Raw genomic sequence first — 17,829 nt, forward strand, 5'->3', positions numbered from 1 at the left:
ACTATGGGTTAGGAGCAATGGATTTGAAAGAGAACACCAGTGATGCCTCATAGGGAGAACAGTATTTCAGGTAACAGAGAGCCTGAGTGGGTTTTGTTTTAAGTTGCCTGTCTCCAGGTATGAAGAGCTTCCTTAGAGTAGATGCAAAGAATGTGCAAGGTTCTCTGCAAGCAGGGAGTCTGTAAACAGGGGTATGTCACTGCTGCTTCTCTCATTCATAGTGTTGCACTGGATAGAGAGAGCAAGCTGCTCTTTTCCTGTCTGCTGGCCTTGCTAGAGCTTACTGAGCTTTCACAGATACAATTAGTGAGAAGGCTGAAACATGAAGTTGTATGCTGCAGATTGGCTGTAAGACCCACAATGGACTTCAGGACAGACAATGTTGTGTCAGGTCTGCATCAAGACTTCTTAAAAAGTCATTTTCAACACTGCTCTCATTACAGTACAAGTCACAAGAAGAAAAGAAATTTCTTCTGTCTCCTTTTAGAAGAGCTCAGGTGTGGGCTGAAGTCCCTGAAGCACATTATATATCATGATCCAAAGTTAGGTGAATGCAAAAGATGCATTTCATTGCTTTCTCATCCTTGTAAGACTTCTTGCCCCAGAGTAAAATGTTCAGAAAGAAACAGTGTTACCTGAAGAATACTTTTCTGGAATATATGATGTCTTTGAAAATATGTTACTTACTGCATTTTGGAGGTAACATTTTAAGCACCAATATTTAGTTTCAACAAGAGGACAGTCACACCTAAAATATTCAGAGGAGTCATAGGTAAACTATTCAAGGGCTTATAACATGTAAATAGCACAGAAAAGGGATTTGAATATTGATTGCCACATACCTGGACCCATAATTTTTCTGGTATATAAATTAATACCATTCTTTGAAATAAAGGATAGAAATTCTAGGATGATAGACATTATAGACACCGGTGACTGATCATAACCACAAAATGTGCATGCATCCCAAAATCACAGTTACAGAACTCCATATGTTACCAAAAACCCCTTAAGCAGATCTCTCCAGACCTCACAAAAAATATTAAGACAACTGTTTAAAATACTAAAGACCTTCAGGATGACATCTTCAAAGTTCCAGAATCTGTTAGGTTTTTCATGCATAACAGTTATCACCCACCACTCCAACCAGTAAATAAAAAACTTCAAAATACATTTGTCAATCAAATATGTGGGTGGTATACCATCATTATATTTCCTGTTAATGTTACTTACAGATTTCCTTTGGTTCTCTTGGAAAATGTATTTCCAAGTTCTTTTGCAAGAAAATTTTAAGAAACAAACCTTAGCTTTTTTAAGTCTTAAAGAAATTCAAGAATATTACTTCTCTCCCTGACAGAAATAAAATTAGTGTAAAACCTGAAGTTGGGTAGTGTTTTTCAAATTACTGATATTCAGTGGTTTTCAATATATCTAGCTGGTTTACAAAAGCAGAAGGTTTCACATAGAGATACAAATAATTAGTGTTTTCGGTTCAGACTCTGATAACTTAAAATATCTTGATTTGAATGCTAAATTCGTAAAGCTACTGTTGATTCTTTGCTTTTGGATTTAGCATTTAACTTCATACTGCTGATCACGGCAGTGAGCACTGCACACTGGGGACCAGTATAAAGTGGTGCCCGAATATCAGCAGATGATGGAATGTAGGGGAGATATGCATGGTTTACGTATGGTAATCACCCAGATTAAGCATTAATCCACTATATGCAAATTGCAACATTAATTATCATATGTAAAATCATTATGTCTGAGGTTATTGTGGACTGAAATCATTCTGTGATATGTTGTGACATATTAGTGCTCATTGTCAGCTTATTTCTGAAGAGAACCATCACAACATGCTTCTGTGTCATTTAAATAACCAGATAGTCCTGCCTATGCAAACCTCACTTTTCTTAATTTTGCTCATTCTCTACTGGCGATAGTACATTACTAAATAATTAATAACTAAACTAGGCTAAGTGAAGGCTGTATTTTTATGAACTTTCCCGTGCAGTATATATGCCCACTTGGGGCAGAAAAATATCTTGTCTGTCTTTCATGATACTCTCAGCACATTTTTTTAGGTTAATAATGGATTTGATGATGGTATCTAATTGTCCGTATCACTATATTGTTTAAGTTCATTTTTAGAGATTGCCATACTGGAGTTTAATTTGTATACATGAGTCTTATTTTTATGCCAATAACACAAAATATTTATTTTTACATTTATATAGATACAAACTATTTACATTTGTTACTTACACATTCATTTTTTAAGGCCCTGGACCAAAATTTCAAAATACCGTCTATCTGTTCATGTTTAACTTTCTGTAGGAATTGCTGCATAAAAAAATAACCTTTGGGTATAGATTAGTTTGTCAGGAATTCTCATGCTTACAGGCTGCCCACAAAGCTCTTTTGAGCACAACAAACATTTACACAAAAAAAAGTAACCACATGTGATTGCATTTCTATGTTCAAGTATTTTAAATAAATTCTACCAAAGCAGCTTATGCGTGTCACCATTTGCTTTAGCCAATTACCAGTAATGAATATTCGGCAGCCTCCGGCTTGCATCAGGTATCTGATAGAAGACTGCAAGACTGGACACACTCCAGTGATTTAAGGATGCAAGCAGACAGCAATGCAATAGCAGACAAAGGAAGAAATTAATCTTTGAAAAGAAACAATGTCAACAAAATCTCTGACATCTTCGATAATATACCTCAAAGCCATGATAATACCTTGTATTTGACAGCTCTGCAATATCCTTTATGGTCCTATGTCTCCTTTTTTATTATTATTTTTTGGTTTTTAATGTACTAGTACCCACTAGAAGAGTCCCTCATCTGTCTATTCATAGCTTCCTGCTCGCCTGCTGATGTTAAGATGTATGGTGAGACTCAAAAAGCAGTAAATGTATGCCCCTTCCATGCTCAGTGCTGCTCTCATATCTCCCTGGGGATGGAGAAGGTTTTTTGGTTGGAATCCTGGTGGCTCCCAGAGGAGTGAGGGAAACCTTAGATGACTGCGGCTGGCCCATAATTCCTGCAGTCTGGTGCCCTCACGCGCTCTCCTGGTTGCTGCTGCTCCATGTTTCACCTCTTAGTCCAATATGGTTCTCATACAACTGGTTGAGAAGCACCAAAGCTCCAGACCCCTATTTTTTTTCTAGGTAGGGAAAGAGGCTTCCTGGGGACCAGACTGCCTTATCTAAAGGCTCCCTCTCTAAGCTGACATACAGGAGGAGGTTGTCCCTAGAGGCTGTCCTTTGTTCTTTCTGTCTTTGCCATCTTGGTTTTACATTACTGATGATGATGAAAACAATGAAATATGTAAAATACGAAACATTCCCATACAGCAGCATTGAATCAAAATCCCAGATGTGTCTGCTATGGCATACACAGCCTGCTCAGAAAAAAACAATTGAACATACAGAAACTTGTGTAAAATCACCACAAAATAAGCATAAACATAGTTATGATTACATATCTCCACTGTACAAAATCATGCTGATAAAAGAATTCATTGGGTCACCACAGATTTTAAGATGCACGTGTTTAGGCTTCTTTCCTACACTGTGCTGACTGGCCAGCAGGTTGAGCGGGAGCTGGCTGGGAGCTGGACCATTAAGAAAGCTCAGAAAGAGGATTCCTGGAAAACATGGGCCAAAGCTTCAGGCTCCCCAGAGGATCTCCCCTAGAGCCTTTTCAGGCTATGTCTTCTATGAATGGCATCAGTGGGGTCCTGCACTGGTGTTTGGCCACTGTCTACACCTTATGGCTTGGATTGCAAAGCACGTGAGCACAGATAGCGCTACTCAAGGGAAAAATAACTAATCAGGTTTAGGGGAGAGATTATATTGTTTTCTGTTACTGAACACTCCTACTTAATCATGTCCCCCTTTTCTCTCAAGAACACTTTTCAACAAGGAACTTTTCACTGGAAATTGAATGGACATGAAAATAGAAAGCGGAATGAAAGCTGGATTTAAAGCTCATGTATAATTAGGCTGTGTAAATGACATGAAGGCTGTTTAGTCTCCTCCCTCTCCTCGCCCAGCAGGTGCTGACACAGGAGCAGTATTTATTGTACAGTAACTATACCACAATTGCCATTTGTAGTTATCCTTTTTCAAGTTATAACACCAAGAAATAATATTTCGGGGCCAGGTGTGCTATTTAATCACTCCTCTCCATTCAGTTTTGTGAAAGCTGTTGTTGGTGAGTAAGAATTAACTTTTGGATTTTGAGGGAGCAGTTGTTTTATCTGTCCTTCTCTGCTGTAATTTCTCATCATTTGATGCTTCAGAAAGCATGAATTCCAGAAACTTTAAGAGCATTTATGCTTCCAGCTAACATTCTGAACTTGCTTTATGAAATCCATTTCAGAGACTAATCTATAGCAGCTCTTTCAATATATACAGCAGGAGGAAGCTGTGTACTGGTTTTGGCTTTGATGGTTACCCATGGGACTGTCCATCCTGTCTGCATACCTGAAGAAATCCATTTGAAGATCTAAAAAGTGAAAATGAGGTATAGCACTGTTCATTAGCCTATTTTAAACCCAGCTGGAAGGATAGGATGGGTTGGTACCTAATACTTAGCCTGAAAATGCATTAAACAACAGCCAGAGCTGAGTCTGCCTTACTTTTCTGTCACTCCCAGTGAAGGAGGAATTCTTTCTCCAGTTCCCTGCAAAAGGACTTTTCTCTGTAAATTAAGACAGCTTTTGTCAAGTGACTCTAAACTCTTAACTGCTCTCCCAGGAGCTCCTAAACCCCCTCCTTGTGAACAATGGTTATACCAAAAAACATACTACCATCGAAGATTTCCTCAACACTTGTGTGTTGGCGATTTTAGTTCAGGGCAGAAATAATTGAAAAGGACTGGATGATTTTAGACACTACAAAAAGAAATGGAATGAAACATTCAATTTTAAGAAAAAGCAAAGAAATTAACAAGGCACCTTTTCTTCAAGGTTACACTCAGAAGAAACTATCCTGTGAACTGCCTTGTGAAGTACTGCAAAAATATAAAATATCTAAGCAGACATTGGTAGGAAAAGAACGGGGTGTTTTCTTCTTATCTTCTTGTCAGGTAGTCTTTTCAATCAACTGCAGATGATCTGTCAGATGATCAGCTTCTGTGAGTTAAGGGCTTGATAAATAAGCTGGAGCATGCAACGGCACCAGAACTGCTGTGACCACACAGTCGCCACAGTCAGCAGGTACGCTTCTGAAGGGTAGTGTGACATTTATAGGGCACAATAAGCAACCGGGAGCCAAAGATGCTGCATCAAGAGAAACATATGAAGAAACCCCTGAAATAAATATTTTCTCACTAATAATATCACATTAAAGTAGCAAACTCAACAAAAAGGTCTGTGGTTGGCAGAGTGCACTGAACCAGTTCAGAAAACCCTACTCCGATCAGTTCAGAAGTTTATGATCCAAATTAGTTTGACTTATGAAGAATGGCAGAAGGTCCTCCTTTCCCGTAGCCGTGCACCCCCCACTAATCCTTTTGGTCTTTTTCTTTATGCTCAGCCTCAAAGTCCCAGAACGAGACAAGGGAGGTAAAGGATTTCCTTGTTTGCAACCATACTAATTTGTTCTCTGATGCCTCTTTCCACGGAATTGAATTACACAGAGGTTAAAATAAAGGTTAAAAGAGGATAGAACAACATCATAGTATACTTAAAACTTATTCCACCAGCTGCTATTGCATTAATAGACAGAGCTGTCATTTCTTTCTGTTGCTCTGATGTGTTACATCATCCCTAGGACCAGCTCATTCTGCTATACTGTGAAATATGTCTGAGAAGAGCATGAAGCACAGAAACTCCAGTATATACTGAGAACGCATGACTGTAGCATCGTCAAAATCATGCTAGCCCTCACTCCTGGGAACACCATTTCAGTCTAGGAGACACGATCCATAACTCAGCCCTGCCACTTCTCCTCAGCCCTCGCTTTTTGAAAGGGATAGTAACAAATCTACTGCTGTGATTTTGATTTTTGCCTGAATGACTCTTGCAGTGAAATAATATCTACTTCTGCCAAAAAATACACGTAAAGAAATAAATTCCTCCCTTTTACAACCAAAGGAGCAGGGACAGGTCCTACACATATCCAGGAGGAAGCCAGCAGCAGGAACTGAAGGAACCGATTTTACACATCAAGAGGCAACAATTGTGCAATGGACAGAGTTGTGTTCTTGGGACGAGAACCCAGGGATTATGTTGGGGTGCTCCCAAAGGCATTCTCGTGCAGGCAGCTCAAGTAAGCACAGGGAGCCATGCTCCATAAGAGCCAGGAGTGGGAGAACATCTTCAATGTGCAGTGTCGCTGTGTTCAGCTGAAGCAACATCTACATCTTTAGATGAGGTGAGTAGACAAGGTACTAGGACTAAAATTGAATGCAAGTTTTCATTTTTTAAATTACACAAAATAGTATCAAGGTGTATGTATGAAGATATTTACCACTTTTTTGTAAACTCTTTTGTTCAGCCAAACCTAAATGTTCACCCTCTTTTGTACGCCATGTAAGAAATTAACTGTAGAAGAAAATAGCAGCGAAGACCATATTAATTCCAGAGTGTTTTCATTTGGAGTTTGTAAGCTCAAGCAGACTGAAGATAAAATAAATTGATAGCAAAATAGAAACTGAAGACAATTTTATGTTTATGCCCAAGTATTTCTCAAGGAGGAAGGAAATCAGGCTATGTCTGGACAAGTGGCCCCTGCCACTGTCTTATGTAAAGACTGTCCTACTTTATAGGAAAAAGCAATGTTTCACCATGTAATAATGCACTGCTTGCAGACTGCTTCCTTTACTTTAGCAATCAGTGGGTACTCACTAACTCCTGGATTACAAAACAAAGCAATCACCATTCCACATGCAGTGCCTCCATATGTTTTATAGGCTGCTTTTATATCTTTGTTCATCCTCTTCCAAGCCAAGGACTCCAACTGTACTGAGTTTTTTTTCTCTATGGAAGTGGTTCCAATTCCATGGATCAGCTTTGTCGCCTTCTCTGTTTCTTTCTTAGTTTCTCTACATTATTTTAATGGTCTCCAGCATAATTCAACTTTTTTTTCCCACAACATCTTAAACCATCTGTGGGATAGTTCATAGGAAACTTAATCCATACATTTCACACTGGTGACTTCCACACAGTTTACGTAGATCAAGATGCCATAGCAAGCTGCACAACTTTAGGATACTTAAGACATGGAACCACCTAACTCGAGATGATGTATTTACTGTGTAAATACTTATCAAAACATATGTTTGTTAGAGGCAGCATTAAGATTCTTCTGATAATCTTAATTATAATATTGTCTCTTGAGTGTTTGTGTGTTCATAATAGCTTCCTTTTCAAGTTATTAGCCTTTAAAACAATCCTATGCAGTATGCCAACTTCTGAACACTGCACAGGTCCTTTAGATCAATGGAAAAGTCTGCAACAAGGAAGACTGAGGAAGATCAGGTTAGCAAACATTTAAACAATCTGCACACAAGTCCACAGGACAGGATGAGATAGAGCCACAAATGCTGAGGAAGCTACCTGGTTGCAATGCCACTTTAAATTATCTTCAAAATGTCATAGCGATTTGCAGAGGTCCCTAAGGACTAGAAGAAAACAATCACTCCAGCTTTCAAGAGGGACAGGAAGGAGAATCCAGGGAACTAGAAGCTAGTAAACATCACCTCAATCATTGGAAAGGTTATGAAGCAAATAACCGTGCAAATATTTCCAAATATTTGAAAGACAAGGAAGTAATTGGGAGTAATCAGCATAGATTTATGAAGGGGAAATCACATCTGACCAACCTGATAGTCTCGTACAATGAGATTATGAGCTCAATGGATGTTGTTTACCCTGGTTTTAGGAAGGCTTTTGATACTGTCCCCATAATATCCCCACTGACAAAACTGGAACGTTTACTAGATACACAGACAGTTAAGACAAATTGAAAATGGTCTGAATTGCAGGGTTTATTAAACAGCTGTGAGCAGCAGCACAAAGTGCAACCAAAAGACAGTCATTAGTGGTATCCAGAGGTCAATACTGGTGCCAATACTGTTCAGCAGCGTTGTGAATGACCTGGATAATGAGACAAAGTGCTCCCTCAGCAAGCATGCAGATGACACAAAACTATCAAAAAAAAGTTGCCGATATATCAGAGTTTTGTGCTGCTATTCAGAGGGACCTCAAGGGTCTGCAGAAGTGAGTCAACAGGAACCTCATGAAGTTCAACAAGTGAAGTGCAAAATCCTGCACCTGGGGAAGAACAAACCCATGCAGCAGTACATACTGGAGCCAGCTCTCTGGAAAGCAGATTGACAGAAAAGGTCATAAGAGTCCTGGTTGTCAAGAAGCTGACCATGAGCCAGCAATATGCTTTTTTAACAAAGACCTACAGCATCCTGGGCTGTATGAAGGAAAGCATTGCCAGCAGGTAAAGGAGGTGATCCCTCTCTTCTATCCATCACTGGTGAGACACGCCTGGTTCCAGTTCTGGGCTCTTCAGTACTGAAGAGACATAGACATACTGGACTGAGCCCATTGGAAGCCATGGGTTTGATTAAGGTACAGAAGTATCTGAAATGCAAAGAGAGGGGCTGAGAGAGCTGGGACAGTTCAGCCTGAAGAGAAGGTTCAGGAGGATCTTATCAGTGCGCATAAGTACCTGATGAGAAGCATTAAAGAAGATGGAACCAGACACTTCTCAGTGATGGCCCGGGAAAGAACAAGAGACAATGGCCACAGTCTGAATTGCAGGAAATTCCATTTAAACATAAGAAAAAACTGGGGGTGTGGGTTTTTTTTACTGTGCAGGTGGTCAAACACTGGAAGAGGTTGCCAGAGAGCACCTGCATGGAGATATTCAAACCTCAGCTGAACATGGCCTTGCATTACCTGCTCTAGCTCACTATGCTTTGAAGAGAAGGGCTGGACTAGATAATCTTCAGAGATGCCTTCCTACCTCGTCTATTCTGTGAATGTCAAGATCTTCCAGTTACATCCTCTTTAATACATTTAAAGATTTGTATATAAAATATTTTCATAGATATCTGTATTTTACAAGAGCTTATAGTGATAGGATAAAGGCTAATGGCTTTAAACTGAAAGAGGACAGATTTAGATCAGATGTTAGGAAGAAATCTTTCACTGTGAGGGTTGTGAGGCGCTGGCACAGGCTGCCCAGAGCAGCTGTGGATGCCCCATCCCTGGGAGTGCTCAAGGCCAGGCTGGATGGGGCTTTGAGCAACCTGGTCTGGTGGAAGGTGTCCCTGCCCATGATGGGGGGGTTGGAACTGGGTGATCTTTAATGTTCCTTCCAACCCAAACCATTCTATGATTCTGTGACTTTATATCCACAGGGTGCTTCCACATGACAGTCTCTATTTTCTCCAAATATATTAAAGGCATACTACTATGTCACATAGATATGTCTTCTGTGTCACTCCATACCTATATCACAATTTTGCCCTAGATAACTACCTCATAGGAAATTCTTAATGAAAGAAACACCTTGGGTTACTAGAATGAGTTGAAGCACAGGCACAGACGTAATATGACCATAAATGAACAGTTAGTGACATGGATCTTCATTTACTTAGTTTCTGAAGTGCTGTCATTATGAAATGACTAATCTAAGGACATTCATTTGTTTCAAGAGAAGAGATTTGTTGCTGTGAAGCATCCCTAAAGTTACCATCTCCCTTACTGCCTTTCCAAATCTAACTATTCAAAACATAAGATGCATATGTAAATATAGATAAATATCTCACACCCATTAATTTAATGGGGAAGCCAACAGACAATTTAACTATCTTCATCTCTCCCTTTTGCATGTCTCAAATTCATTCAAATTCCTGTAAAGGATATGGGCCTTTTGGTTCTCTCCATTATCTTCTTTGAGAGCCAAGGAGATCTAGAATTATTATACAAGTGTAAAGCATATAGGAAGAAATTCCATTCTGTGCAAGTATCAGCTCCTACTCTGTCATCTGATCACTATCAGCTGTCTACTAGTGCAAAAAGTTTTTTCTTGTTAGATGAGATAAGGATGTTTATAGCAGTAACAAGGCTTACAATAGTTAGACCAAAAGCAAAAGTGTCAAGAGCTGTTGTCATTTTGTGCCTGTTTGGACCACAGGCCACCCATCTGGTAGTGACTGTTCTGTTATAACAGACATGAGGAACCAGAGCATTAGCAGGGCAAGGCAGGAAGCTGAAAGATGTGATGTGCTATTGAAAAACTCTGGGTGAGATCCAGACTGGAATTGGGGCATCTGAAACTAGTTTTCGATGTGTGCCCTAGCTGTCTAAGCACCTATTACTCTGAATCAAGAGCTACTACTCAGTGCAGTCAATGAAGCCTGGAAAGTACTCAGCACACACTAAAGTAGATGTTTGTTGGACAGCCGTTTGAAGCTCACCCTCTTGAAAATGAGGACAGACAGGACCAAATGTCAAGCTGGTATGGGTGTATATTGAGCACAGAGAACTTCAGACTGCATGAAGCACACTAGCTTCCAGAAGTCCCTCAGTAAGAACAGGTGACAACATAAATTTGTGTAAAAGATTAATTTGTTTTCCACCATTTCAAAGTGAGAAACCTGTGAATACAGTTGATTCCTATTAGGCAGCACATGCAACCCTCAGATGAGCTAAAAGTGCAGCCTCATGGGGAAAGAAGCAATGACCTGGGGCACTCCTAACCCTTGAAAGCACACTCCACCACCACAGTAAAGAATGCCAAGGGAAGTTAGACCCTTCCTGGCAATGAAAAAGGACACATTTAGACATGGTTTTCTACATCCTGTGCCCTGGGACAGCACCTCCCCTTCTGGGAGGTTAAAAACTCCTAGAAGACATGAAGAAATTAACAGCTGTGCAGCATTTCAATGTCACTGCAAACAGAAAGTGGAATTTCACTGAAGGTGGCATTGGTGAGACATGGTATAACGGTGAAGAATTAGCAATTGCAAACCCCTTATCTGACACTCCTCCACCATGCCCCTCAACCTTCCCTGCTTGACTCAATAGTGATGGTTTGAAGAGAAACACAGCTTGAGATCACACACAGAGCTCTGGAAACAAGCAAACCACAGCTGTGGCTGCATTCCCAGAAGACCTCCCTGTCTTCGTACAGTCCCTTTTCACTGCAACAACTTTCAATGCAATTTGGCTGCATTCATGGCTACCTGATCTCCCAGCTCTGTATAGTATCTGCCTGTTCTCCAGCACAGCTAGGTGAGATAGGAAACTTGGAGCTGAAAGCATCACAGGACAATGTGGCTGCCAGATAGTAGGACAGCTGCCATACAGTATGCCAGGAATTCACTGGACTCATCCTTCTACTTTCATATCTGAGTTTCATATCTGCTGGGACAATTCACTCCTGGCTGACCAGAAACTACTCAGAGCAGGGCACACATGGTAAACATCTTATGCAAGTCCCACCACATCTGGTCCAAGACTGTTCTATAAAAGTTAAAGTGTCATAACACCTGCACTATGCCAATCTCTGCTTAAATGTGCCCTGGGAATAATACTGCATGGAGTACACTCACAGCCGTATGACACCAGTGGTTTCACATGTCTACTTGGTTCCCAGAGGCAAAATCCAGCTGACAGTGCCAGCTAGAAAATAACAGAAGAGGGTGGCATCGTTTGGTAGATATAGCAGAGACAGGCTACCTCCTTTCACGACCATGGCTGCAAGCTCCGATTTCTAGGGAGGTAGTCTGTTGTCAGGACATCAGACTGCTTGCCTGCTGAAAACACCAGACATGGAAGTCTACTGGATTTTGCTTATCATGATAGTGCTCAGTCAGTTTATTAGCATTTAAGCACCAAAGCATTTGATACAGACATTGAAAGATGTCTTTTGTAGCAGTTTCAGGTTGGATTTCTGCCCGAGTAGCAAGGCAACATTTTCTTCCTGGACTCCTGACACAGCCCTTGAGTATGAAGTAATTTCAAATGTCTTTGGCAGCTCCCCTTGGTTATTTGCAAGTTAGATAAAAAGTTAATTTTTCATGATATTTACTTATAGAACTTGTTTTTTCACAAATTTCTCTTCAGTTTGGCCTAAAGTTAGCTGGAAAATTTAGCTGGAGTATTTGTCCACTGAGAAATGTAATCATATTGAATAATGACATGCTGTAGCTTCTGCTGAATTTTCATTCTGGAGAGAAAAGTGGGAAATGTTCAGACATTTCCAAAATATTTTGCAATTTTCTTATGAAATTATTTTTAAAAAATTGCTCTATCTCATATGGTATACTCTACCATAACATTTTAAATTGCAACATCAGAGTATTTTTGTCAAAATAAAATAATTATCAACTCCAAATGCATTTTTTTGAATGTTATCAAATTTGTTTCAGGCTTTCTTTTCAATCTGAAATATGCCAAATGGAACAGTCACCCTCTGTTCAGCAGTTCCAAGCGTGCCCCTCTTCATAGGACAAGAGGGTCAAAGAAGCAGCGAGCAAAGGCAGCTGTAAGGTGCACCTTGTAATTGAAGGTGTAATTGAACCTGCCACCAGTAACAGTTGTGAGTTTTACCTGACTGCATATAAGGACTTTCAAAGAGAGAGAACAATCTGTCAAAATGGTGCCAGAGCAATAAAGGGTGCAAAGATTAACAGCGAAGCTGACGCAGATGAAAAGCAGTACAAAAGTGGTATGATTATTTGTATAGAGAGATTTTGTCTGACATTGTGATACATCTGTGAAAACCTTATGCCACTGTTATTCATGCCAGAAAAGTTATGTAGCTTCCAGAACGCAATAATTAAAGCAAGACAAGGCTCCAGAAAAAAAACCAAAACAAAACAGGTATAGTCGTGCAAGGGGTATTATGCCAAAAAAAGCTGCTTATATCCATTTGGAAATTAATTCCAAAGAAACAGATATCTTTGTATTTATCCATACTGGTTTTTTTCCATATGTCTCAATGTGAAGCATGCTGCGCTAAGCTTATATGCAGCAGCATGACATGATAATTACCCTGAGAAGAAAAAATATACATAAAAATGCTAATTTTATATAGAATAAAACAAGAATTCTGCATCTGTAGTCAGCAACTACAATCCTTAAAGGAGGAATACAAGAATTCTACTGATGTCATGATTATTTATAGACTTAGAGACATAACACATGCATACATGTCAGATGTTTCTAAAGGCTTTTTTAAGTTATGCTGTCTTACTAGCCTGGGCAGGCTTGCCTGCCAGCGTTTTCCCACTGAACAGTAATAAGGACATTCTGCGGCCATCACCAAGGTCCACAGGCTGCTGCAAGAAGACAGATGGTCATATTCTAAGCAATTCTTCAGGATTACGCTTCATTCTGTACACTACATCTCATATTATTAAGAAAAACTCCTCTTATAGCAGTTTTCCTCAAAATTCATTGAAACGTAAGGTACACATTTATTTAGTAAGCCAAATAAATTATTTGGGCCAGGATTCATCCCAACTCACTTCAACTAGAAGCCAAGTCACTCTGTCCTCCCTTTATAGTAAAAGAATAGAAAACATTTGAATAGGCAATAGTGGGGCCTTGGGAGGACCCAACCAAGATCGAAGCCAGGACCTGAAGGTGCACCTTTCTCCACTGGCTGCATTAAAAACCTAGAGTGACTGCACCTAAGATACGGCATGAATCCAGTCCTCAGTGAGAATTCTGCAGTCTGTTTGGAAGAACAATTTCTCTGAAATCTTTTAGGTGCCTTATCTGACTTACAACCAGTCATAAACTCCAGAAATATTCTTTGAATACTGAAAGTTCAACACATTTTCAATTGGTTTGGTTAAGGAACAAGTCCCTCTGAAAGTGGCCAGACTGAGATTTTGGGCTCCACAGGCCCTGAATGCTTGGTTTGGTTCATCATTGCTTGCTCCAGCTCATCATGTTAGGACCTGAATTTAATTCATGGATGCAGAATTGGATGACCTACCTGATAATGATGGTGTAAACATTTTGCTTTTGTTTTCTTTTTAGAACACTTACAAGCAAGTTGTGTAACAGAAACATCTTTAACCTGTGTAAAAGCTAGGATGCATAGGATATCTTAACTCCCTGACCCATGGATTCTTCCACTTCACCTCTTCTGCTGCTCTTCAAGTTCCACTTAGCTTGGGCTGCTTCTCAGATAGCCTCACAGGCTGAAACAGGAGACTTATTAGTATCTGACTTCTTTCATCTCTACTCTCCCAGGCATGAACTGCTCTAAATTGCTCTCTCCTTCAGTAACAAAAGCAGACAAGTAGCTTCAAAAGTTTCAGAGCACAACATATAATATTTCTATATGTTAATACTAATGGTAGTAAATAAAAAGCACTTTCAATAGGTTATGAATACTAATTTAGTGAAAAGCAATGCATTTTCTTAATCACCATAGTTAAGTGGATTTTTTAAAAGCAGAAAATTGCAAAAACAGGGAGAAAATTAAGTCCAAAATTCCACTAATTGTTTTGTAAAGAAAAAGAAACGCAGAAAAGATTGAGAACACAGAAATAGATTGTGCTCATTGAATCAAAGCCATGTCCACTGATCCAGCGGTCCACAGTAGAGACCACCTTACAAATATCCCACAGAGAAATCAATATTTTGGTTGTTCACCAAAATCTGTTATGTAAAAAAGAACACACCTTTTTCTGCTCTTGTATGGGTTTTTAAAACAATGAATACACAATTCTTGCAGCATTAGCAGCTTTTCACCAGACTGAGTAGATGCCAACCACAGTATTGCTCTTTATATTTGTTTAGAATTTCAGCAAGATGGAAAATTTCCCTCTATGCCATGCCTGAAAGTTCTCCTTCTTGCAAGAGGGTTCTCAGATCCACAGCAATAAATGTATTTTCTGCATAGTCTCAAGCCAGGAAAAAACACATGAATGGCAAAAGATAGGCAGCTTCACATTTGAGGTGCTGCTATTTATGACACAGCTGTAGATTTGGGCAGCTCTAACAATTCTATTAAAGAAAGCTGAAAGACAAAATAAAAGATACTTCCCTCATGAGAATAAGAAGTTTGATGAACAAAAGCAGTGAACTAAGGATCAATTACTCATATCATTTTAAGCAATGTCATGTCCTGGGTTGTTTGGATCAATGCACCTTATTATTGCAAGAAAGGAAACTGTCAGGTACCAGCTGTGTGACACATTTCACATGTAATTATAAAGCTTTCACTTATGAAAACAGCTGAAATTCCATGAAATCAAGGTTTTCATAGCCAAAATCCACTCCAGGATAAGCAGGTCTACTTTAAGTTCTACACATGAAAAAACAAGTATTGCATAATAGTAGTTAGAGATAGGACTTATCTGTACATTTGTCTGATGGGACAAAATGCTGTATCCATAGCTATACCTGCACTCGTTGATCGATGCTTCCTTTGGAACAAATGAGTTATTCCAGACAGTGAATGATGTTATCTCACCAAAAATACGTGAAATGAAACGGGCACATTTCTCTCTGCTGACCATAAACAGACCTTACAACAACTAGCTCGGATGAATATTCTGTGTAGCGGGTGAGATGAATGCCATCATAGGCTACTACAGCAAGGAATTTACAAGCAGCAGGGAATAATGGCAGATTATCCATCCAGCAACATCTGGGGATTATATGAACAAAGGTGTGGTTGACTGCTTTACTGAATTTTTCTTTTAAGGTCTTTTTGTCTTACCAGGCTCAGAGAAGAGCTCTTGCTGTACAGGTTAAAGAGGTTTTTTGTATGCTTCTTACATACAGTATCTTAACTCTCAGGAATTAGAGGCGTTTGTCTCAATTTTCTACTGAGGCCAGATAATAAAATACTAACAAATCCCACCCCCACCCCCTTTTTTCAGCTGAACCTCACAGTGTAGATATGTAAAGTTATATAGAAATACTTGTCAAATTCTGAATATACAAAGGATGCTGCAGGATTTTTGGTAGTACAATGAAGAAAAATTGGAAGCTGTCATCCACCTCTGCATGAGCCTAGTCTTCATCCGGGATATAAAAACCTCACTCTGTTCTGAATACTTTATCATTATAAAAGATGTAGCTTTGACATTGCAGGAAAAGAGCTTCTGATGCAAAACCAGTGACCTGACACAATTGTTAACAAAAGTCCACTTTAATGATTCAATAGCAATGAGTGTCCTTCATAACCAATTCAAAAAGAATCATATAACAGCATTAAAATCCAAATGAGATTTTCATTCATGAGACCTACAATCTGAGGGCTCAGACATTTAAAAAAATTTCTCAGTCTCTAGGTTGGATAAAATTTGTTGCCTGCCATAGTATAACATACAAAAAAATACCCAGCAGATTTCTGAATGGCTTGAGTTTGCAGAATTAGTTAGTTTCCAGCATAGTTAGGATGCAAAGTGCTGGATGTTTGGGTTTTTTCTGGCCCTTTTTAAATTAAAATGACTGCTTATATCCCTTCCATCTTTCCACAGCCACCATTCCAGGTAAGCCATTGGAAAGAGCATTGAGTCCTAAACTCAAGAGTGTCATATCAAAAGTGGCTGAAAGATTGAGGACATTTACAATAAAGAAAAAAACCAGCAAGCTTAGCTAGAAGGTCAGTGTAAAATGTAGAAAAGACCACTTCAATTAAATGATTTGTGTGAAAGTCAAGCTGAACAGAAAGAGTTAGTGGAGATTAAATTAACAGCAAGAAGGCAGACTTTAGCCTTCAACTGAGCAAGCAAGAAAAGGTACAAGTGAGCTTTCATAAGACTTTCCACAGTGGCATGATAAAGATGCATCATAAAGTGGTTATATCTACAGTGTAAGCTTAACCTAGGCCTGATCCTGCACCTGTCCTTATCCCCATCAACACAACCGTAATTAACATATCTGAACTTGCAGCAAGTTTATAGTCAATATCAAGTTTTGTGGAGTTGCCAGTAAGCTGGAGGACAGGGTTCCTGTTCAGGGGGAACTTGATCACTTGTGGGCTGATGGAAGTTTCATGAAGCTCAAAAAAGGCAAGTGCAAAGTCCTGTACTCAGGATGTCATAGCTCTGTGTAGCAGTATAGGCTGAGGGTCAACTGACTAAAGAGCAGCTGGGCAGAAAAAGACCCTCATGATGTTGCGGACAAGCTCAACACGAGCCAGCAATATGCCCTTGCAGCAAAGGTCAACAGGCCCCTGGACTGCATTAGCAAGAGCATAGCCAGTAGGATGAAGGAGGTGATTCTTCCCTCTGCCCTGGTGAGACACATCTAGGGTGCTGGGTCCAGCTCTGGACTGCCCACTACACAAGAGAAACTGAAACACCAGACCTATGGAAGTGCCTGAGAAGGCATGGGAACACAGGATCTATGAGGAGAGGCTGAGAGAACTGGCTTTCTTCAGCCAAAACAGGATAAGGCTCAGAAAGATCCTACAACTGTGCAAGTACCTAAAGGGAAGGTGGTAGAGACTAGAGCCAGACTGTGCTCAGAGGTGCCAGTGGCAGTACAAGAGGCAGAAACGTGGGAAATTCCAACTCAATATACAGGATGGGGGGGGACGGGACACCCACAGTGAGGGTGGCCAAGTGACTGGCCAGGCTGCTCAGAAAGGCTGTGGAGTTACTTAGAGCTGGACTGGACACAGCCCTGAGTGCCTGCTCTAACTGGACCTGCTTTGCACAGGGCAGTGGATCAGAAAACCTCTGGAGGTCCCTTCCGACCTTAGTGATCCTAAAGCTCTTCAGCCTGGTTACAGCAACCTCTGCTAGTGTTTCCATATCCCTGTCATCTGTTGGGTAAGGCTGGTGTGGGTGATCCAGCTGGAGGCTA

The sequence above is a fragment of the Falco biarmicus genome, chromosome 6 (genome assembly GCF_023638135.1).
Source record: "Falco biarmicus isolate bFalBia1 chromosome 6, bFalBia1.pri, whole genome shotgun sequence".
Classification (NCBI taxonomy): Eukaryota; Metazoa; Chordata; class Aves; order Falconiformes; family Falconidae; genus Falco; species Falco biarmicus.